The 25,155-nt window shown below is 41.8% G+C and overlaps 1 long non-coding RNA gene across 1 annotated transcript; it reads left to right on the forward strand.

Moving 5' to 3' along the window:
• The first annotated feature begins 20,749 nt into the window (after positions 1-20,749).
• On the forward strand, positions 20,750-23,999 carry LOC307003748. Its single transcript, XR_013798800.1, has 4 exons — positions 20,750-22,097; positions 22,280-22,552; positions 22,643-22,758; positions 23,387-23,999. It is a non-coding gene; the product is annotated as an uncharacterized lncRNA (long non-coding RNA).
• Positions 24,000-25,155: the final 1,156 nt, after the last annotated feature.

A 25,155-nucleotide genomic window follows, 5' to 3' on the forward strand; every position in this document is an offset into this window, starting at 1 on the left:
AAACCTCATAAATTACTGGCTAGACAAATCAGGAAAATAGAAAGTGATCATACTATAAGTAAAGTTAAGTCAGAAAATGGTGCCTTATTAACATCTCATACGGACATTAACAGCAGATTCAAACAATTCTATGAGGAATTATACTCCTCCAGGGCCTTAAACAATGACCTGGCCGCTGAAAATTTCTTGGATAGTTGTGATCTCCCCACTCTAGCTCAGAAAGAACGTGACTTCCTCAATGCAGAACTTTCAGTTTTTGAAATACAAGATTCAATTAAGTCAATGAAGTGTGGAAAAGCCCCAGGCCCTGATGGGTACTCTTGTGAATTTTATAAAGAATTCAGTGATCTTTTCTCACCTTATTTATTTAAAATGTATTCTCATGCAAATACTGTTGGTTTTCTACCTCCTACGTTAAACGAGGCTACCATAACAGTACTACTTAAAAAGGGAAAAGATCTAGAAGAAGTAAGTAGCTACAGGCCAATTTCACTTTTGTCATGTGACCAAAAAATTCTAGCTAAAGCTTTGTCCAACAGGCTTAGGTCTGTAGTTGATAAACTTGTTCACCCTGACCAGACAGGATTTATACCAAATAGGCACTCCTTTTCAAATCTTAGACATCTTTTTAATATAATTTACTCCCAAAACACACATGCAGATGACCTGGTTGTTATTTCTCTTGACGCAGAGAAAGCTTTTGACCAATTGGAGTGGTCTTATCTGTTTAAAGTTTTAAAAAAGTTTGACATTGGTGACCGTTTTGAAAAATGGATAAAAATACTCTACCATAAACCGTCTGCAAGGATTCTGACTAATAAGATGCTCTCTTCAACGTTCCACCTACACAGAGGATCCAGACAAGGCTGCGCTTTATCTCCTTTACTTTTTGCTTTAGCACTCGAGCCCTTAGCTCATACTATTCGTTCCGACCCCAATATACATGGATATAGCACAAAGAATACACTAAGTAAAATTTCACTGTACGCTGACGACATCCTGTTATATATAACTAAGCCTCATTTTACTATCGCAAGAATCTTGGAAATTATCTCACATTTTGGTACATTTTCAGGGTACAGGATAAACTGGTCTAAGAGCGAATTAATGCCTATAAAGGTTCGAGATCTTTCTGTCGTACAAAGCTTCCCCTTTAAAATAACACAGCAAAAATTTCCGTATTTAGGAATTGAGGTTACAAAGGATTTTCAGTTATTGTTTAAGGCTAACTCCTAGTGTCTAAATTGAAAACTAATATTCAGTTTTGGAGATCACTTCCTATTTCATTGGTAGGTAGGGTTAATATTATTAAAATGATTTTTCTTCCCCAAATTCTCTATCTTTTTCAGAACATCCGAATATTTATACCCAAGACTTTTTTCAAGCAATTGGATTCAATCATTATTCCTTTTTTATGGGATTATAAAGCACATAGAATAAGTAAAGCTCATCTTTTTAAACCTAAAGCTGAAGGCGGATTGGCACTCCCTAATTTCTCTCTTTATTACTACGCCAGTGCTCTTCATACTATTATAATGTGGCTAACTTCACACACCATACTTGGATACAAATGGAAAGAGAAGCATGTAGGCCGCATGATATTGGGGGAGTGATCTTGTCTCCTATAAAGATAGCAAAATTGTCTTACAATCATAATTGTATAATCCATAGTGCTATTCGCACTTGGAAGCAGATTAAATCAAAATTTGAAATTAATTCCTTATCTTTCCTCTTACCAATTGAAGGGAATCCATCATTTATTCCTTCTACAATGGATTCTGCTTTCCTAAGGTGGAAAGATATGGGTATTCGGAAGGTTGGTGACCTATTCATTGATGGTTCTTTCATCTCCTTTAGTCAACTGCAGGGAAAATATGGTTTGCATAAAAACAATTTTTTCCGATATTTGCAGCTCAGGGACTATGTAAGAAAACATTTGCCTTGTCTAGATGAGGCTTCTTCTGCTAAGTTTGATGATCTTTTATGCTGCGTTCACACCAAACGCGAATATGCGTCAAAATTCGCGCCTGCCGCGTCTGGTTATTCGCGTGACCACTTTGTGTTCATTCGCGCGTCAAGAGCGGAATTGACGCGTTTAAAAAAAAAAGTTTGAAGCGAAATTTACGCGCGTCACGCGCGTCAAGAGGCGAAAGTCAGTTTCGAGACCCGCTGGCGGCCATCTTTTTACAAGATGTCTGATGAGCGATCATTTACCGAGATAGAGTCACCGCACTGTATTTACTCTGGAGAGCAGAACAGCGGCGTAGGGATCATCGTCGCCGTATTTGGGTCCACCAGACCCTTCGGAGGCGAACCCAGTTTGGCGAATTTCACCATTTGCTCCAGGAGCTGCGGCTGGATGACGGCCGGTTTCAGCGGTACTTCCGCCTGTCCCGCGCCCAGTTTGATGACCTGCTGTCCCGCATCGGAGCGAGGATCACCCTCCAGGACACCAACTACAGGCGCTCTATACCAGCTGCGGAGCGCCTGTCCATCTGTCTTCGGTTAGTAAATGTATATGCTATTTTAAATACAGTATTTGCTATGCTATCAATATTTTTTTTAAACTGTGGTACGGATACCACTGTTGGCGCTCTTTCTAGTGATAACGTAAGTTACTCCGTTAACTGCTATAACCTAACGTTAAGTTAGACATCAACCTAGAAATTAAAATATTATATTGGCAGACGTGATACTGTCGTGTCTCTGTAATACAGTGATCTTTCTAGTGATACTGAGTTAGCTATAACCTAGACATCAACCTAGAAATTAAAATTATATTGGCAGACGTGATACTGTCGTGTCTCTGTATAAAAGCAGGCTCCTGATTGGTTAACGCGGCGCGAATTTGACGCAGAAGTTCAGATTTTTCAACTCGGGCGGCAGACGCGAATTCGCGTCAAACGCGTGAATGCACAAAAAGCACAATTCGCGCTTAACGCGCGTATCGCGCCAAACGCGCCAAACGCTCAATTCGCGTCATTCGCGCGAACTAGACGCGCGAATGAGGCGAATTCGCGTCTACCGCGCCGCGCCAAACGCCTCATTCGCGCCGCAAGAACTCCAGACGCGGGTAAACGCGCCTTACCATTGACTTAACATTGAAATCACTCGCGCCTGACGCATATTCGCGCTTGGTGTGAACGCAGCATTAGGGCTTGGAGGTGGGGTTAGTCACTTGATTTCTCTACTGTATAATTCTTTACTTTCCAAAACTTTACCTTCAACACAGGGTATAAGATTACAGTGGGAGCAGGAAATGGGGGTGGAGATAAGTGACGAGTTATGGGTTAATGCATTAGAGAATATTCATAAATGCTCTGTTAACTCTCGGCATTGTCTTATTCAATTTAAGATTATTCATCGACTTCATTATTCTAAATCAAAGCTGCATACAATTATGTGATAAATGTCAGACAGAGGAAGCCACACTCTTGCATAGTTATGCTCTTTGCTCTAAGTTAACTCCATTCTGGACTAATATTTTTCAAACTCTGTCAGAAATATTACATGTGGAATTAGAGCCTGATCCATTTGTAATGATATTGGGATTATCAAAAAACATTATTTTTCAAAAATCTCAACAACAGTTGCTGTCTTATGGACTTCTTATTGCAAAGAAACTATTACTTATGTTTTGGAAGAACACCAAAGTCCCTACTGTTAAAATGTGGTTGGATGAAATGGTTAGGTTGTTACATTTAGAAAGAATTCGTTTTTCCTTATCAAACAGAACGGATCAGTTTGATAAGATCTGGTCTCCCCTTCTCCAATACCTTGATAGCATAGTTTAAGTTGTGGGTTTAATTAGGCTAAGTGTGTAGCACTGATTGTCCCAGTAGTGTGATATGACTTGTGTCCCTAGGGTGGGGTGGGTGGTATTGGTCTTGTTATCGTGTTTTGTCTTTTTTCTTTCTTTATTTGTCTTTCATGTTTATGAGGAATCATAAAAAATGATGTAACAATGATTGTCAAATTTTTGGATTCCCTAATAAAAACATTTCAGAATAAAACAAAGAGAGTTCATCATTGGGAAGCGCTTACATGATAGCTAAACATGTTGGAGTAGATCCTCTGCACCTCTCGGTTTCATACGGATTACCTAATCAGGTAACATTTATTAAATATTTAGACATTTAAAGGCTTTAGACAAAGCCGATTTCTTATTTTGACTGAGCGGAGGCAAGTGGCTTTCGGTTCATTTTTGTGACGCGCAGTTCCCGGAGACAGAGATGACAGATACACTTTTGTCGTTAGCCTAGAAATATGAATAAAAGTTTACAGTTTTGAACGATGTAGGCTACTCTACTCTGATCTGTATGACTAAAAAACTACGGAGTAGCCTAAAGGGCCTAAGTTATTTTAGCTGTCTGTTATGAGAAAAATAAATCCAAACCGAACACTAATTCAACATGCCAGAATGAAACCTGACTTTAGAACAATGGATAGCGCCACTCGGCGTGGTGTGCCAAAATACTTAATTATAAACTTCAATATTTAATTCAAAATAATCTCAAAACGCTTTGTGACATTTTGAAAGCCGTGCATGCATTAAGGCACTGGAACCATGAACGTAACTGAAACTGGTTCTGATTTTATTGTTTGTCGTTTAAACGTGCCTGTTGCATATCTTTACATTATATATTTTAAATGGTCTATTGGTGAAGTAATTTATAACATTGATTACTGTGGAGGGAGTGGGGATTAAAATAATTCAGCAGAAGCAGGGATGTTTAGACCAGAAGGAAATCCCTGTCCCCCCTGGCAAATCGCACCTTGCTTAAAACCATGTTTTTACAAACTCTTTTTAGGAACCAAAAAAAAAAAAAAGGCTATCCTGTATAAAAAAATGTTTTGTTTGTTTGATTGTCTGCATTAATAATAGGCAATGACATGCATTAATAGGCTAATATAAAATGTACAATAGTCTATGTTTGTTCGGGATTCGAACCCGTGTCATCCAATTGATCGATACGTAAGTTCTACCACTCGGCTATGAATTTACTCACTGGGAAATGCCCGGTTTCTCCAGTGTGTGTTCTCCAGAGAAGCGCTCATCATTCGTCTCATTCCTCAATAGAGTAGTAAACAAATAATCAGCTTCATTGCACCTAATTTATTTTTGTTTGTTATTAATGGTGCTTGCCTATAGGCAAAGCAACATTAGTGTTATTGCTCATACTTATTATATTTATTAATGGTGCTTGCCTATAGGCAAAGCAACATTAGTGTTATCTTGCATACTTATTAATGGTGCTTGCCTATAGGCAAAGCAACATTAGTGTTATTGCTCATACTTATTATTTTTTTTTTTATTATTATTATTCTTCCACACAAAGTTCGGCGCGTAACTCGCCCCGCACCGTTTGTCACAGACCCCTGAGTGAGGTGTCAAAACGACCGGCTCATTGAGGAGAGGTGTGCTATATCTTTTCTAAGCGATCGGGTGTACGATGTTTGCACAGCGGACGAAAAAGCGGCCAAAAAAGTCCCATTGACTTAACATTGCGGAATTTTCAGAAATTCAAATCCCAACTGTCATTTTTCACACACACAGACACAAAGGGCCTGACACCCCTGCATGTCTCCCCCTCTCTCTCCCTCAGAGGATTTATATTATCCAGCAGCCAATAAGTAATGGCCTAAAATCTTCATAGCCACACCATAGCAACCAGTACAGCACCCTAGCAACCATAGGCTATAGGCACGAGGCCGCAGGCCTCGTGCATTCATTATAATGCACTCGTTTAATAGAGATTTTAAATACTCTATAAAAACTCACTCGTAGGCGGCCTCGTGCCTAACCTTAGCCCTAACCCCATAGTAACCATCTGTGGTGCCCTAGCAACCACCCAGAACACCCTAGCAACCATAAGCTGTGGTGCCCTAGCAACCACCCAGAACACCCTAGCAACCATAAGCTATAGGCACGAGGCCGCAGGCCTCGTGCACTCATTATAATGCACTCGTTTAATAGAGATTTTAAATACTCTATAAAAACTCACTCGTGCCTAACCTTAGCCCTAACCCCATTGTAACCATCTGTGGTGCCCTAGCAACCACCCAGAACACCCTAGCAACCATAAGCTATAGGCACGAGGCCGCAGGCCTCGTGCACTCATTATAATGCACTCGTTTAATAGAGATTTTAAATACTCTATAAAAACTCACTCGTAGGCGGCCTCGTGCCTAACCTTAGCCCTAACCCCATAGTAACCATCTGTAGCAACCACCCAGAACACCCTAGCAACTGCCTAGCAACCACCCAGAACACCCTAGCAACCACCCAGAACACCCTAGCAACTGCCTAGCAAACGCCTAGCAACCACCCAGAACACCCTAGCAACCACCTAGCAACCGCCTAGCAACCACCCAGAACACTCTAGCAACCGCCTAGCAACCGCCTAGCAAAACTCACTTGTAGGCACCTACGGCCTCGTGCCTAACCTTAACCCTAACCCCAGGAGATGCAGATATACACTAAGAGCCTAGCACCCTAGCAACTGCCTAGCAACCACCCAGAACACCCTAGCAACCGCCTAGCAACCACCCAGAACACCCTAGCAACTGCCTAGTAACCACCTACAACACCCTAGCAACTGCCTAGCAACCACCCAAAACACCCTAGTAACCACCCAGAACACCCTAGCAACCAACCCAAAACATGAATAAGCCATATCTCAGCAGCAGAACATCGTACAGACATGGTTGTTGGCTCGTATGCAATCATGTACCACACTCTAGCAACCGAGTGGTGAGTTTTGCCACTGCAAGCACCATTCACATTTTCTTCTGGAAATGTACGTTCTAGTTATTATACTTCTTCCACACAAAAGTTCGGCGCGTAACTCGCCCCGCACCGTTTGTCACAGACCCCTGAGTGAGGTGTCAAATCGACCGGCTCATTGAGGAGAGGTGTGCTATATCTTTTCTAAGCGATCGGGTGTACGATGTTCGCACAGCGGACGAAAAAGCGGCCAAAAAAGTCCCATTGACTTAACATTGCGGAATTTTCAGAAATTCAAATCCCAACTGTCATTTTTCACACACACAGACACAAAGGGCCTGACACCCCTGCATGTCTCCCCCTCTCTCTCCCTCAGAGGATTTATATTATCCAGCAGCCAATAAGTAATGGCCTAAAATCTTCATAGCCGCACCATAGCAACCAGTTACAGCACCCTAGCAACCATTGGCTATAGAGGCTACTCATTATAATGCACTCGTTTAATAGAGATTTTAAATAAGGCCTCGTGCCTAACCTTAGCCCTAACCCAATGGTAACCATCTGTGGTGCCCTAGCAACCACCCAGAACACCCTAGCAACTGCCTAGCAACCTCCTAGCAACCACCCAGAACACCCTAGCACCCCTCTCTCTCCCTCAGAGGATTTATATTATCCACCAGCCAATAAGTAATGGCCTAAAATCTTCATAGCCACACCATAGCAACCAGTTACAGCACCCTAGCAACCATAAGCTATAGGCACGAGGCCACAGGCCTCGTGCACTCATTATAATGCATATTGTGTGTGTGTGTGTGTGTGTGTGTGTGAGCAAGTTTGTGTGTGTTAGAACACCCTAGCAACCACCCAAAATACCTCATAACTCCCTAGCAACACCATAGCAACCACCCAAAACACCTTATAACACCCTAGCAACCACCCATAACACCCTAGCAACCACCCAAAATACCTCAGAACTCCCTAGCAACACCATAACAACCACACATAACACTCTAGCAACCACCCAAAATACCCTAGAACTCCCTAGCAACCACCCAAAATACCTCAGAACTCCTTAGCAACACCATAGCAACCACCCAAAATACCTCAGAACTCCCTAGAAACACCCTAGCAACCACCCAAAATACCTTAGAACTCCCTAGCAACCACCCAGAACACCCTAGCAACGCCCTAGCAACCACCCAAAACACCCTAGCAACCACCCAGAACGACCTAGCAACCACCCGAACAACATGAATAAGCCATATCTCAGCAGCAGAACATCGTACAGACATGGTTGTTGGCTCGTATGCAATCATGTACCACACTCTAGCAACCGAGTGTCGAGTTTTGCCACTGCAAGCACCATTCACATTTTCTTCTGGAAATGTACGTTCTAGTTAATGGTGCTTGCCTATAGGCAAAGCAACATTAGTGTTATTGCTCATACTTATTATTATTCTTCTGTTTCTTCTTCTTTTTATTCTGGACAAAGTTTGGCGCGAAACTCGCCCCGCACCGTTTGTCACAGACCCCTGAGTGAGGTGTCAAATCGACCGGCCCATTGAGGAGAGGTGTGCTATATCTTTTCTAAGCGATCGGGTGTACGATGTTCGCGCAGCGGACGAAAAAGCGGCCAAAAAAGTCCCATTGACTTAACATTGCGGAATTTTCAGAAATTCAAATCCCAACTGTCATTTTTCACACACACAGACACAAAGGGCCTGACACCCCTGCATGTCTCCCCCTCTCTCTCCCTCAGAGGATTTATATTATCCAGCAGCCAATAAGTAGTGGCCTAAAATCTTCATAGCCACACCATAGCAACCAGTTACAGCACCCTAGCAACCATAGGCTATAGGCACGAGGCCGCAGGCCTCGTGCACTCATTATAATGCACTCGTTTAATAGAGATTTTAAATACTCCATAAAAACTCACTCATAGGCACGAGGCCGCAGGCCTCGTGCCTTACCTTAGCCCTAACCCCATAGTAACCATCTGTGGTGCCCTAGCAACCACCCAGAACACCCTAGCAACTGCCTAGCAACCACCCAGAACACCCTAGAAACCACCCAGAACACCCTAGCAACTGCCTAGCAACCACCTAGCAACCACCCAGAATGGCCTAAAATCTTCATAGCCACACCATAGCAACCAGTTACAGCACCCTAGCAACCATAAGCTATAGGCACGAGGCCGCAGGCCTCGTGCACTCATTATAATGCACTCGTTACCTTAGTCCTAACCCCATAGTAACCATCTGTGGTGCCCTAGCAACCACCCAGAACACCCTAGCAACTGCCTAGCAACCGCCTAGCAACCACCCAGAACAGCAACCATAGGCGGCCTCGTGCACTCATTATAATGCATTCGTTTAATAGAGATTTTAAATACTCTATAAAAACTCACTCATAGGCACGAGGCCGCAGGCCTCGTGCCTAACCTTAAACCTAGCCCCATAGTAACCATCTGTGAAAACTACCAACCACCTAGTAACACCATAGCAACCAATAAGTAATGGCCTAAAATCTTCATAGCCACACCATAGCAACCAGTTACAGCACCCTAGCAACCATAGGCTATAGGCACGAGGCCTGCGGCCTCGTGCCTTACTAAATGCAAAACTAAACTAAATAATAACAAAATGCTAAACTAAATTACTAAATGCACTCGTTTAATAGAGATTTTTAATTTTTTAATTTTAAATACTCTATAAAAACTCACTCGTAGCCTTAACCCTAACCCCAGGAGATGCAGATATACACTAAGAGCACCCTAGCAACCACCCAAAATGACTAACTAAATGTTAAATGATATAAGCACGGCTGTGATAGGTCATAGGCACTCGTTACTAAATATTTTAATAATTTCATAGCCACGCCCTGGCAACCACTTAGGGCCCCCTAGCAACCATAAAACATATACAAGCCATATATCAGCTCCAGAAAATTGTAGAAACATGGAGTTCGGCTTTTTTGACTCATACAGTTTATGAGATGATATTCAAAGACTAGTTGATAGTCCAAACATGCTGTTTGGTATAAACGTGTAACAACATGAATTACTTTAATTACAAAATTACTTGTAGTTTCAGTGATTTTTCTTTTATTCCTTAAAAAAAACTTTATCTGTGGCACATAATTATTATTATTTTTAATTACAATTATTTAGATATCTTATTTTATCCATAGGAATGAAACAGTAACTAGGGTAACCAGCATTCGTTTTGCCAGGTTGGGCGGAGCTTCCTTCCCAAATATATTTTTGTGCAAGGGTATAAAATAGTTTATTAGGCAGGGATATAACATATATACATACATATATACTTCTCATATATGTTTGCTCCATTACTGATGATTGACAAGAGCATTACATACATACTACGCACTGTTGCTCAGTATTAAATTATAGCTTGAGATGCATGATATTTTAATTTGCTAACAGAAGGATACACAAGAAGCAAGTGCATGGACGCGCAGGCGGTTGTCGTGGTAACGAACATCACATCAACCTCTTGTGCATCTGTGCTGAGCTTCCGGTGAAATCACAAAACGAAATGCACACGGTATGTCCCTGCTTGATACACAACCACTGATGATATTCGGTTTGGATGAGTAAAAAAAAAAAAAAAGATTAGAACCTAGAACCTCAGACAGGCTTGTCAAAAGTTCTGACTCTAGACCATTGTAGTACACAGTCAAAACTTCTCGGATCTATGCATTTATTCACGTGAAAATGCTCAGCCTCAAAACAAAATAACCATTATTTCTGGAAATATAATCGTAATATGCTGAAATAGACAGTAATTGAATTTAGACACACTTTAATTTAATTATGAAAACAAATATTTTTGATTTTGACAGGGCCAGCAGAGAAGTGGATATAAAGTAGTTAAATCACTATGTGTGACGAAGCCTGCAACAGCTTCATCTCTCCGACGCACGTCAGCGTCCGAATTCACTCACTTCATTACTCCTATAGTGCTATAGGGGTTAGTGAATGAGTGAAGGAGTGAGCGGTTTCGGACACAGCTTCGAGACAATTCGCTTCCGAGTCATATTAAAGATTTGTTCACGATGAACGAATCGTTCATGACCGACTCATCACTAGAAGGTGTGATTCTATTGGTCGTACAATCAAAGCTCGCTGCTGATTGGCTGAGAGATCGACTTCACCGGAGGAGAACTGCAAACTTCCCGCATTATTCTCTTGAGGTGAGTTCAGATGGTTATTGTCAAATATGCTGTTTTATAAAGCCTTGTAATGTCAAACGCAGCTCTTTTTTTAAATTAAATATAGGCAATATTATCTGTATTACAATATGAGATGTGGTTTTTATCGTTTTTGCTAACACTAGAACTTTTTTTTTTCTCTGTCAAAATTGTAATGTATGATAATGTCTAACGTTACAGCGTCTTTGTGTAAAAACGTAAAATGATATGTGTGTTTGTATTGCGTCCTTTGGTTTTTGATGTTTGTGTAGCCATAGCTTAACGTTAACGTTACTCGCTGTGTGAGGAGTGTATTCATTTTGGCGCTTATTTTAACGTTTCTGCTGAGGTAAAACATTTAACGCCCAATCAAAGTTATAGTCTCCGGTGAGAACGGATTTCAGTGCGCGCACACTGACAGTTATCATAAACAATAAAGTGCAAATATAATGTAGGCAATGTTATTGGTATTAATATGAGGTGTAACGTTAGTTTATATCAGTTGTGTTTACACTGAAGCTACCCTTTTCTCTGTAAAGATGGTAATGTATGAAAAGTAAGGCTTACAGGCTAGCCACACTTATATCTTTGTGTGAAAACGTAAAATTATATTTTGTGTGTTTGATTTATTTTACATTCATGCATATGGATGGATGTTAGAATGAAGTGTCGTTGATGCAGGTCGCTTCACGTCAATCAAAGGCAGCGTTGAGCAGTACAGCCAATCAGACGCGTTTTTGCTGAGTTTAAAAATGCAACATCCAATCGAAGGCGGTTAGATTAGTCACCGGTGAAGAAATACGTTGATAGCAGATTTCAGTGCACGCTCACTGACACAATTTTCTAATCATAAACCACAAAGTGCAAATATAATGTTTAAGAAAACAATTTTGCACAGTAGACAGCTTTTTTTCAGGGTTTATCCTGCATTGAAAAATGTTTTGGCTGCCTCCAAAGCGAATTTTTGTCCCGCCAAAGCTTGATTTGATCGGTGAGTGATAGATTACTGCTGCGCTTGTGACAGGGCGCGCACTGAAAGAACGAGCAGAGAGAGAGAGAGCGCGCGCCCCAGCTCGAACCGCGCGCGCGCGCCCTCACCGTCTTTAAAGCACTGCACATCTGTCTCTCCCTCGCTCAATTAATCAAATTCAAATGACACGATGGTAAAAGTTCGGAACAACAAAGTTTCACGATTTTTTTCCTGAATTATCGCTGGGTGTGAATTGTGCTGAAAAACAATTATCTTCTCTGAAAAGCGTTCCGCACATTCAGCTGACATAAACTACACTTTAAATAAACGAGAAAAAAACTAACTTACCCAGTGATGAAATGTTTTCTGTGTTGACAATCTTATGCGATGTCCTAACTACTGGGATAGTAACGTTACACGTCCGATTCGCGAACTATGACTCCTTTGAACCGATTCACTTTGAACTAAATTCACGAGACGTCTGAAACCAATCGATAACACTTTACAATAAGGTTGCATTTATTAAACACTAGTTTAACTTCTAACTTCATTAGTTAACATTAACTATTAATAAACTTCACTTCTACAGCATTTATTAATCTTTTTTAATATTAATTTCACCATTTATATAGCTACATTATTGAAATTAAAAGTTGTATTTGTTAACATTAGTTATGCACTGTGAAATAACATGAACAAACAATGAACAGCTGTATATTTATTAACTAATGTTAAGAAAGATGAATAAATACAGTAACACATGTGTTGCTCATGGTTTGTTATACATTATCTAATGCTAACAAATCAAACCATATTATAAAGTGTTACATACAAATCAATTACTCAGAACACCTCCTAAAGTAAGTACTTTCCCCATTTATTTTAAGAGTGGTTAGCAAGATTTAACCTTAATAAACTAAAGTATTTTCAGGTTATTTATGACAATGTGTAGATTTTTGTAGAAAATTACAGTGGAGTGAGGTGAAAATTTTCAGCTTTTTCCCCCAGTGTTAGCATTATTTGCAATGAAAGTTCAAGTTACATGGGTTGTGAGTGTGGTGTTGAATTTTATGACACTCTTGTTTCTCTGTTTCAGAATACTGTTTTCACGAATCCTTACTGCATTTTAAAGGTAAAGGTTTAATTAGGGACATGGCCACAAATACAAAATGCTTCAGATTTGGCTTCTTGATTAGAAAATAGTTATAGTTAAAAAATTATCAGGATAAAAAAAAAGCTATTAAAATAAAAACTGTTTTGTTTATGCAAGAAACTATTAATTACCCATCCATTCTCCAAACCACTTTGGATGGCCAGTCCATCAGAGGTTTTAGGACGCATATTTTACATAACTTCAAGCTTCAAGATGTACTTCAAGAAAAAGACTCTTCTTGAGATAAAAAAAGATTCTTGAGATAAATATATAATTAATATTGAATAAGTTATGGATAGTTAACTCGAGTTTAGTCATTTTTCATTATGTTGTTATTGTTATTTTTTTTCAGACTGACTGATCAGAGCACAACCTGCATCTTCTGCTGCACTTTTGTCCTTGGTTAGTATTAATATGGTTTCTGAAGCTGTACTATGACATTTTCATCACATCACCATAATTGTAGTCCCTGTGCTCTAATACATCTTTCTGTTCTGTGTCTTTACAGGTTCCTTGTGTTTTGGCGTTTTCTGCAGAGAGCATTTAATTTCTCACCCCCGCTCCCCACAAAAAAAAAAAAAAAAAAAAAAAAATTTTACAAGTTTACACAGTGTCTCTTTCATTGTTGTTTAACTGTTTTGTTTTTTCTTCCTGAGAGTACTACAGTTGTTATCTTTTCAGGCTCAACAGCAGTTACATCGGGAGACGTTTCAAAGTATGTGCCTATCAAAGGGAGAATGTCCTGTCAAAATGAATTTGACTAACAAATAAGTGTATTTTATTATGCATTACTTTTGAGGATTAAAAATAAATACATGGTTAATTTTGATGTTTTGAGTATTGAAAGTAAAATCTCTACTTTTAGAAGTTACCTAGTTAGATAAATTTGTCAACAATTATTCTTTTTATCTCTTCATATTTTAAAGGATGCCGCGGAAAGGAAAGAGATCTCAGGCTCAACAAGTGCGTCGGCGAAAGGAGGACCTTGAGGATGAACAGACCAGAGCCTCCAGGAATAACCGGGTACTATTGATATCTGTGTCTTGGATTTCAACATGCTAATTTCAGGGCACCTTAATGTTTGGGACTAGGACTGTTATGATTCCTCGATTAAATTTGAGTGCTTGATTTGTAAAAAAATGTATAAAAATAGAACAACCTTGATTGCAATTTACACCTTATGATTAAATCCAGCCTAGCGTTAGTTCTAGCTGGTCACTTTAGTCAAGCTCGCATCAGCTGTCTCTCAGCTCATTAGAAATCATTCTAATATGAATATATGCGGATTTGATGCTCAAAAAACATTGAGCTAATAAGTGTATCATAATTTACAAACACATTTTTTGCCTTTTTTTAGTTTCTTTATAACTTTTCAAAAATGTCTTTATGTCAAACACTATGAATTGTGATTTAAAATTTAACACAGAGCACTAATTTTGACCAGCAGCCTAATTTCATGAATGATTATTTACAGGTTGAACAGGCAAGCACCAGTGCAGCTGTAGCTCAGTTTTCGGGTAGAATGCATGCAGAAGGTGGTGATATTGCACCCAGGGTTTTGTCTGTGCAGGCATCTCATTGTCAGGGTGATTATAGGTATGACAGTTTCTCAAGAAATCATCAGTGCACCTGTGTAGCGTTGACATTTTTGGCCAACCAGAGTGAAGGGATTGCGTTCAAGATGTCTGACCTTGATAGAATTCTAGAGGAGGGAGATGCGTTATATGTCAGCATTAAATTGCAGCTTATTGCTGAAAGACAGTTTAATCGCAACCTTCTGACAATGGAGGAAATACCGTTGAGTGTTGCATCATTTAACCGGACACACAATGTGCTGAAGTCAGGAGTGATGATCGGATACCTCAGAGCCACAGGGATCCCTGGCACTGAAGAGTGGTGCATTCCACTCGCTGAAAGACTGCAGTGTCTCTCCACAGATGTCAGGCATGCTTTGCTCATTGTTGCTCCTGAGTGTATTGCTGTGTTCAGAGACGGATCTGGACGGTACGGATACTTTGATTCTCACTCGAGGACTGCTGCAGGCTTGCCCCATCCTACTGGCCATGGAACTGCTGTCATGTTGACTTTCACCCACCTGAGTGACATGGCAGACAGAGTTCTCAAGATCTTCCAGGATCGTGGTGATGAGACCAGCTATGAATTCATGCCTGTATCTTTTGAAACAGAGCAACAGTCTGTCCAGATGCCTTCAACATCTGTCTGTGAACAGGTATCACAAATGATTTCAGCTCTACCAGAACCAGTAACACATGTTGAAGCCAAAGTAAATCTTGTTGGCTCAGGAACTGAAAACCAATATGTGGTAGATAAAACAAATAAGCACAGGAGAAGAAAAGAAATGCGTAAAACATTTAAAATGTCAAAACAAGGCGGAGAACCTAAGGACAGTGCTGCACCTTATGCCACCAGAAAACATAAAAAACGGGATTGTGAGAGACAGAGGTATGCCACTTCTTTGCAATACCAATCAAAGAAAAAAGAAGCAAATAAGGTAAAGTATAATCAAGATGCTCTCTTCCGAAACCAATTGAAATGGTCTATAGTGAGAAGATACAGCACGGATACCGTCTTCCAGAGGAAGATGAAAGGGAATACGAAGAAGAGATACAGCACAGATGCTCTCTTCCAGAAGAAGAAGAAAGACTACATGAAGAAGAGGTACAGCACAGATGCTCTCTTCCTGAAGAAGAAGAAAGACTACATGAAGAAGATATACAGCACAGATGCTCTCTTCCAGAAGAAGAAGAAAGACTACATGAAGAAGAGATACAGCACAGATGCTTTCTTCCAGAAGAAGAAGAAAGACTACATGAAGAAGAGGTACAGCACAGATGCTCTCTTCCAGAAGAAGAAGAAAGACTACATGAAGAAGAGGTACAGCACAGATGCTCTCTTCCAGAAGAAGAAGAAAGAATACATGAAGAAGAGGTACAGCACAGATGCTCTCTTCCAGAAGAAGATGAAAGACTACATGAAGAAGAGATACAGCACCGATACTCTCTTCCAGAGGAAAATGAAAGCCTACATGGTAAAGAGATATGCAGGCGACCCAGAGTTCAGAGGACATCACATCCTGCGATGTACCCTGCACAAGACCCAGAAATGTGCTGCCGATGCTACATATCGCGTTTTTCATCGGTTGCAATGCGCACTTAGGATAAAAAGGAAATATAGACCTTACATCCGTTCCAGCCAAGAAACACCCCAGCCTTTGGTTAACAAAGCGATGGAAAGTGCCATACATGCATTCCGGTGTAAGATTCAGCATGGCCCTACACATGTCTGCACAGTCTGCCACAGAGCCCTGTTTCCTAATCAAGTCAAGGTCTGTAATAGAACGAGATATGACAAAAACGTTCATGTTGCAGCGTCTTGCCTAACCGGGAAGTATGTTCACGCTTGTGATAGTGCCTGCTCAGGTTCCTGCGTAGTACCGGAAGAGAGAAGACAGGAATGGATTTGCCACACTTGTGACAACCATCTTAAGAGAGGACAGATGTCTTCAGTTGCAGCAGCTAACAAACTGGAGTTGCCACCAATCCCTGCGGAATTGGATGAATTAAATGTCCTTGAGCGTCAACTCATTGCAAAAATTTTACCATTTGCAAAAATAGTTTCATTACCCAAAGGACAGCAGAGAGCAGTACGTGGTGCCGTCGTGTGCGTGCCCTCCGAGATGGAGCAGACCGTCAACTCTCTGCCAAGACCAAGAAGTGAGGCCCAGCTGCTGCAGGTGAAGCTGAAGAGACACGTTAAGTTTAAAGGATACCAGCAGTTCCAGACTGTGAATATGCATAACGTGCTTGCAGCTTTATCAAAGCTGAAAGCAATGCATTCAGAATACAGGGATATCTCCATAAGAGAAACTGCTGTATTTGAAAGTCCCCTAGACGAGGAAGCTGATGTCTCTGAAAGTCACCTAGACGAGGAAGCTGATGTCTCTGAGAAGCAACAAGAAGTCGATGTTGCTGAGCAGGATGAGCAACAAGTTAGCGTTGAGGAAAAGGATGAGCTTCGACCCGGCCTCACATTAGACACGTGCATGCAGCCGCCCGACATCGGACAGGAGATCTTGTCGTACGGTGAGGGAATATTTAGTATCGCACCTGCACAAGGACATAAGCCTGTTGGATTTTTCAAAATCCCAAAGTTGGAAGCCATGGCGTTCCCTGTTCAATTCCCCACTGGACAGAATTCCATTGACGAGGAAAGACAAATTTCAATATCTCCCAGTATGTATTTCAACGCGAGATTGTTCAGCGTGGACACGCGTTTTGCAAAAGATCAGAGTTATCTTTTCTTTGCACAGTTTGTAACGGAAACGCACCTGGCTAGAAACAGCATGTCTATCCAGTTGCGAAAAGGCAAACCTATTACAAGAGATGGCCGGAGAATTTCCAACAGACTGCTTCAAGACAACCGGGAAGTTGAAAGATTGCTACACAACAGAGACGCCACACGGTTCATGCAACCACTGAGAGGCACTCCATCGTATTGGGAGAAAACTTTGCGAGATCTACAGGCTATGATAAGACAGTTAGGAGCCCCTACGTTTTTTTGCACGTTCAGCGCAGCCGAAATGAGATGGCCTGAAGTAATAACCGCAATCAAGGCCCAACAAGGTGAACACGTCGACTTTTCCGAGCTTGACTGGACGACGAAGTGTGAAATCCTCCGAAGCAACCCAGTCACTGTCATGCGTATGTTTGAGAAACGGGTGGATGCGCTAATGACTCATCTGCTTTTGTCGCCAGCCCAACCCATTGGTGAAGTTGAGGACTACTTTTACCGAGTGGAGTTCCAAGCTAGAGGAAGCCCACATATCCATCTTCTTGTTTGGATAAAGGACGCACCCGAGTTTGAACAGGACTCTGATGAGGATGTTTGTAACTTTATCGACCGCAACATAACCTGCCGGTTGCCCGATTCCTCGGCTGATCCTGAGCTTCACCGGATCGTCACAGAGGTCCAGCTTCACAGCAGGAACCATTCAAAGTCCTGTAAGAAGGGAAATGTACTGTGTCGATTTGGGTTCCCCAAACTACCGGTGTCTAGCACCAAGATCACTCGTCCGCGACCACAGCGTCCTGAAGAAGAGGATGACAGGGACACTTCTCCATCCGGAAGCTGCATGTTTGCGTCTAAAACCACACAACCACAGCGTCCTGAAGAAGAGCACGAGGAAGCACAAAAGCAAGCGGACAGAAGGAAGTTGAGACAGGAAGCTGCTCGAAAGGCAATGAGCGAAGCCAGGACCAAACTCAAGCCGGTGTGGGATCTGTTGAATGACCCCCAAGCCTCCTTTGACAGCTTGTCAGAGCTACTGACAGAGTGTAAGATGTCCATCGAGGATTACAATGAGAACGTCAAAGCATTGTCCAATGCCAACGTGATTCTGCTGAAGCGTGATCCAAAGGAGTCTTGGGTGAATGGATACAATCCCGATTTATTAAGGGCATGGAACGCCAATATGGACATTCAGTTCGTTCTTGACGCTTTTAGCTGCGTTATGTACATGCTTTCGTACATTTCCAAGCCGGAGAATGAAATGGGCGATTTACTTAAAAACGTAATCAAGAGTGTGCGCGAGACGAACGTTAGCGAGGAAGATGAGATGAAGCAGATAATGCAAGCCTACTCCAAACACAGGCAAGTTAGCGCTCAGGAGTCTGTGGCACGAACATGCAGCTTACCGTTGAAGAAGTGTTCACGAAGTGTTGTGTTTCTACCGACGGATGATGACGCGCTAAAGATGAGTCTTCCCCTTAGTGTCCTACAAAATAAAAATCCAGATTCAGAGGACGTCTGGATGTCGGGGATGATCGATAAATACAGGGCAAGGCCTCAAACGCGTGATTTTGAAAAGATGTGCCTGGCAGATTTTGCTTCGGAGTGCCGCATCGTGTATGGTCAGCAAACGGAAGGCAAAAATGTTCACCGGCTGCTCAACGGCATGGGTTTTTTTCAGAAAAGAACGTCTGGGAAGGCTGCAGTCATTAGGTTTGCACGTTATTCGGAGAAAAAACAACCCGAAAAGTTTTACTGTAGATTACTAAAGCTTTATATGCCGCATCGGACCAACGAACAGCTTAAACCTCCAAGATTTCCAACCTACGAGACGTTTTACAAAGGTGCATCTGTGGAACTACCTTCTCACCCTGGTTTGCTGTTTCCTGTCTGTGCCATAGTTCAAGCGAACAAGGAGAAGTTTGAAAAACACAGTGACGAGTTGGACAAGGCATTCGATCAGCTGGAACGGCAAGGACCGCCTGAGAACGCATGGAACGCTTTTGCACCTGAAGTAGAAGTGGATCGCTTGGAGTGCGTCGCCGAACGACAAGACATCATTCCGGATGATGAGGACGTACAAGATGATATCCCAGAATTCCAGGTTCTTGAACATGGAGACGGGGTCGTGCCACAAATAGAGGCACCGCAGATGAGTGTTGAATTTGTCAGGAAGTTGTTCAGAAGTCTCAATGAGACGCAGGCAGCCATCTTCTACACGATCTGCCAGTGGTGTCAGAAGCGTGTGTGGGGTCATAATCCAGAACAGTTTTTCTACTTCGTGTCAGGTGGTGCTGGTTGTGGCAAATCGCACGTCATCAAGTGCATACACACGGAAGCGACCAAGATTCTGCGACAACTGCCTCGACTACGGGAGGAAGGGGATCTCTCCGTGCCTACGGTGCTCTTGAGTGCGTTTACTGGAACGGCCGCATTCAATATTTCCGGTAAAACACTCCATTCCATTTTGAAACTTCCAAGGAATCTGAAGCCACCGTATCAAGGACTTGGAAATGCCCTAGACGAACTACGAGCAAAACTACGCGACGTGGAGATTCTTATCATCGATGAAGTGTCCATGATTTCGAAGGATCTTTTTGCCTACATCAACTGGAGATGTCAGCAGATCAAAGGCAGCAAGAAACCTTTCGGGGGAATCTCTGTCCTCGCCGTGGGCGACTTTTATCAACTGCCACCTCTGGGTAAAGCCAAACCCCTCTGTGTGTACGAAGAGGATGTCCTGGACTTCTGGAAAGACCATTTCCAAATGGTTACTCTCTCCGAGATCATGCGTCAGAAAGAAGACTTGGCTTTTGCCCAACTTTTAAACCGCATACGGGTGAAGCAGAAGACCGACGACCTTGCCGAAGAAGATCGAGCTTTGTTGCTCCAGGCTGTGAAGGACCCCAAAGACTGCCCGTGTGATGCACTGCACGTATTTGCCACCAACAAGGAAGTCCACAGACACAATACTGAAACAATCCATGCTCTTCACACTGACATCATTACTATCGATGCCGAAGACTACAGGAAAGACCCAAGAAAGGGAGGGATGAAGAGACAAACGAGGCCCGTCACCGGTAAAAAGGACGACTTGCCTGACACCATACAAATTGCGTTGGGAGTACGCATAATGGTGACTAGGAATTTGGATGTCGAGGACGGTCTATGCAATGGGTGCTTTGGGAAGATTTCTCGTATTGTCAATAAGACAAAAGATGGAATCGACACCGTACACATGCTAGGGCTTCAGCTCGACAATCCACATGCAGGGAAGAAAAACCGCAAAAGGGTGCAAGGTGAAGACGACGACTGTGTGTACATCGAGAGATCCGAAGAAAGTCTGAGGAAAGGAGCCGTTCGTCGACAATTTCCCATCAAGTTGGCCTACGCCTGCACAGCTCACAAAGTCCAAGGCATGACGTTGGAGAATGCCGTGGTTTCACTGAAGAAGATTTTCGAGCCGGGAATGGCCTACGTTGCCCTCAGCAGAACGACCTCGCTTCGTGGACTACACATCACGGACTTCAGCGAAAAGAAGATCTATGCCGATGCTACAGTCACAGCATCGTTGGAAAACATGACGAGAGCATCATTCGAAGGAATCATGCCGCTTTTACAGCAGGTTAGGGAAACCAACTTGGATCAAACGCTGAAAATAATCCATCACAACACAGAAGGACTGTCATCACACATCGAAGATATCCGATGCCATCACGAACTGCTTCTGTCGGATATTCTTTGCATGACGGAAACTCACCTGACCGGGTCACTCATGACACCCCACGTCCAACTGGAAGGGTACAACGCATTTATGCGAAATAGACATGTCTCCTACTCGACACACCAAGAAATTGCACAGAAAGCTGGTGGTGGAGTCGCAATCTATTGCAAAGAGCATATTTCAGCTCAGGCTAGGCAGTTTGTGCAAAATGTGACCGATCTGGAGTATGTCGTCATCAAAGTGGATAGCCCGATCAAAGCGACAATCGCTGCTGTGTACAGGCCGCCACACTACGGATTTGAAGAGTTCTCGAAAAACTTGAAGAGTCTGCTGGATTATTTGGACATCGTGGACGAACATCCAGTACTAATCTGTGGAGATTTTAATGAGGATCACCTCAGCGCAGGGAATAAAACTGTTCTGGAATTGTTCCAGTCTAAAGGATACACGCAACTGATCACCACAGCAACAACCAAAAAGAACACTCTACTGGATCATATATACATCTCTCATCCGGATTTGTGCCTTCAGTCAGGTGTCTTGCATAGTTATCATAGTTATCACAATCCCGTGTACTGTATTTTGCGTAAATGAGTTTTTGTGATGGACCGGTATTGTTGTATGTTGCGGTAGCTAGTATGCCATACGGAACCGTTTGCCACTGCATCCGCTACTAATGACTACAGTGGGGCTTCCGCGGCCTTATACAAACGGTTGGGCGCGTATGGTTGGGTTGTTATGCCATACGGAACCGTTGCCAATGGACCTGGATTCATGACATCAACGGGACTTCGACAGCCTTCATCAAACGGGTTGGCGCGTATGGTCGTGTTGCGGTTAGATTGTGGCGTTAGAGATTGTGGTTAGGAGATTGTGGTTAGGTCAATTTAAGGGTTTATACCACTGAGCTACGAGGAAGGAGCAACGTCAGCAGCAGCAGCAGGAAGGACAGAGGACTAGCGTGACAGCTCCAGGGAGGACACAGACAGTCAGTGCAACAGTGGCAGTAAGTTATAAAAGACAAGGGAAAGAGAGAAGTAGCAAGACACCATTGTAATGTTTGATTTTGACCTTATAACATACATTTTAACTTGAATTGATGTTCAATCTACAAAATTTGTGACAATCTGTGCGGGATATGCAGTCCCCTGCTATTATTCTATGATTGATATGTGCCCTTCTGTAAAGTTGCAGGAAGAATTGGGAGACCATAGCAGTCCTGTCTGGATATGAGTGTGCAATTTACCTTCTAAAGCTAAGTGTTAAAATGTTTTGCTTTAGCTGTGTACTACTGCTTTTCATAACCGCGTTTGAATGGAAATGTTATATTTGAATCTCTAATTTTAATTTTTATGTTTTTCATGAACCATCCAAATGAAGTGAGATTGTCTGAGAAGATCACGTGTGCTACATCAATGACGACGACGAGCTGGATACCAGATTATGTGTCAATTTCTTTCCGTAAGTTTTATTTCTGAGTTTGTTTTTTAATTTTTATTAGTATGGGTGTATTCGTGATCCCATTGTTCATTTGTTAATTTCATTGCCCAGAGAACGGGTCCAAATAACTATGGCATTGAGGACAACTCTGAAGAATGAAGAAGCAGATGAAGAAGCAGAGGAAGAAGCAGAGGAAGAAGCACACTGAGATCAATACTACTGATAAGGTGTAGTATTTCAGTGCATTTTATTATACAATGGTTTCAGGGTTTTTCCCGCGTCAAATGTCTTCGTTGGTGGTCAACAGACACTGTTGTCCTATCTTGCTCTCTTATTTAAAAAAAAAGAGCAGATTTTACCACTGGATTTCATAATTTTGTTATATAATCATATTGCATATAAAAATAATAGAATCAAAAGGTTTGTTTTAACTAATAGTCTTAATTTTCTAACATATAGCTAACAATTGAATAAAATGAACAGCTAGCTAACAACAACTTGCTATGTGCTTTATGATATTAATCACTCCAGTATGAACTTTTTGACAGTTATTTATTTTAAAAACTGCTGTTCAATGTTTATTCATGTTAGTTCACTGCATTTACTAATGTTAACACTTACAACTTTTGATTTGAACAATGTACCGTATTAGTAAATGTAAAAATCACTAACAAAGATTAATAAATGCTAAAAAAGTTAAATGCAGGAAAAACCATGGGTTTTGTTCAAAGATGTATGATTTGATGTAAAAACTAAAGGCTTACATCTGACCCATCAACTATGCTGCTCAATAAGTAAACAATTCAAATAAATTCACTAACATTATCATATACGTTTTATCTCCTCTGCCCTCAGGATATCCAGGGAGACAGATGCGTGCCATTCAGCATAGAAACACCAGAGACCGAGTTCACCTGAGCGCAGATTGAAACCAGCTTCTCCTGAGCAAACCTGAGAGACGGTCTGCGGGTGGAACTCCAAAGTTGAAACCAAATGTCTTTTTAAAGACAACAACGGCTCTTTTCAGAGCTACCCACTCCTTCAAATAAAGAGCATTTTTACAAATGTATTCACAACAAAATTCTCAGCACTATAGGCTAAACTAGTACATAATAAATAAAAAATATATATTTTTATAATCTTAGGGGTAATGCTTTAAAGATAATTTTAATACAAAGTATATCTAATAACTAATACAACACTAGGATCTAATCCAGGGATGGGCAACTCCGGTCCTGGAGGGCCACTGTCCTGCAGAGTTTAGCTTCAGCCCTGATGATAACTCACCTGCCTGTATCTATCTAGTAATCCTGAAAACATCGATTGCCTTTTTCAGGTGTGTTTAATTAGGGTTGGAGCTAAACTCTGCAGGACAGTGGCCCTCCAGGACCCAAGTGGCCCATCCCTGATCTAATCCATTTGCTGCGTGGAATTTGACACAACAGGCATTTAAAAAAATCTTTTAAATAAACATTTGGTTAATTGACACACACTGTGTTTTTGTCTTTATTGAATGTTATTGAAAGTTAGTCATCATTGTCACAGTATGAATATTTTCTTGTGAACTTCAGAGAAGATCCAGGTATATTCACAGATGGTTCTTTAAGATGGTAAGTGGTCGGGTCATTTAAAAGCTTACATTTAAATGAGCTTTATATACTCAACATTTATTATGTGCCATTTACAACAATATAATATACTCGTGTGCAACCGGGTCGTGTTTTTTGCCACTGCAAGCACCATTCACATTTTCTTCTGGAAATGTACGTTCTAGTTTTTCTTCTTCTTCTTCTTTTTATTCTGGACAAAGTTTGGCGCGAAACTCGCCCCGCACCGTTTGTCACAGACCCCTGAGTGAGGTGTCAAATCGACCGGCCCATTGAGGAGAGGTGTGCTATATCTTTTCTAAGCGATCGGGTGTACGATGTTCGCACAGCGGACGAAAAAGCGGCCAAAAAAGTCCCATTGACTTAACATTGCGGAATTTTCAGAAATTCAAATCCCAACTGTCATTTTTCACACACACAGACACAAAGGGCCTGACACCCCTGCATGTCTCCCCCTCTCTCTCCCTCAGAGGATTTATATTATCCAGCAGCGAATAAGTAATGGCCTAAAATCTTCATAGCCACACCATAGCAACCAGTTACAGCACCCTAGCAACCATAGGCTATAGGCACGAGGCCGCAGGCCTCGTGCACTCACTATAATGCACTCGTTTAATAGAGATTTTAAATACTCTATAAAAACTCACTCATAGGCACGAGGCCGCAGGCCTCGTGCACTCATTATAATGCACTCGTTTAATAGAGATTTTAAATACTCTGCGGCCGAGTGCCTAACCTTAGCCCTAACCCCATAGTAACCATCTGTGAAAACTACCAACCACCTAGTAACACCATAGCAACCACCAAAAATACCTTAGCAACCGCCCTGAACACCCTAGCAACCGCCTAGAAATCTCCTAGCAATCACACAAATACCCTAACAACCCCCCAGAAAACCTTAGCAATTGCCTAGAAACCACCCGGAACACCCTAGCAACCACCAAAAATACCTCAGAACTCCCTAGCAACACCATAGTAACCATTCAAAATTCCTTAGAACTCCCTAGCAACACCCTA

The sequence above is a fragment of the Phoxinus phoxinus genome (assembly GCF_949152265.1).
Source record: "Phoxinus phoxinus genome assembly, chromosome: 9".
Classification (NCBI taxonomy): domain Eukaryota; kingdom Metazoa; phylum Chordata; class Actinopteri; order Cypriniformes; family Leuciscidae; genus Phoxinus; species Phoxinus phoxinus.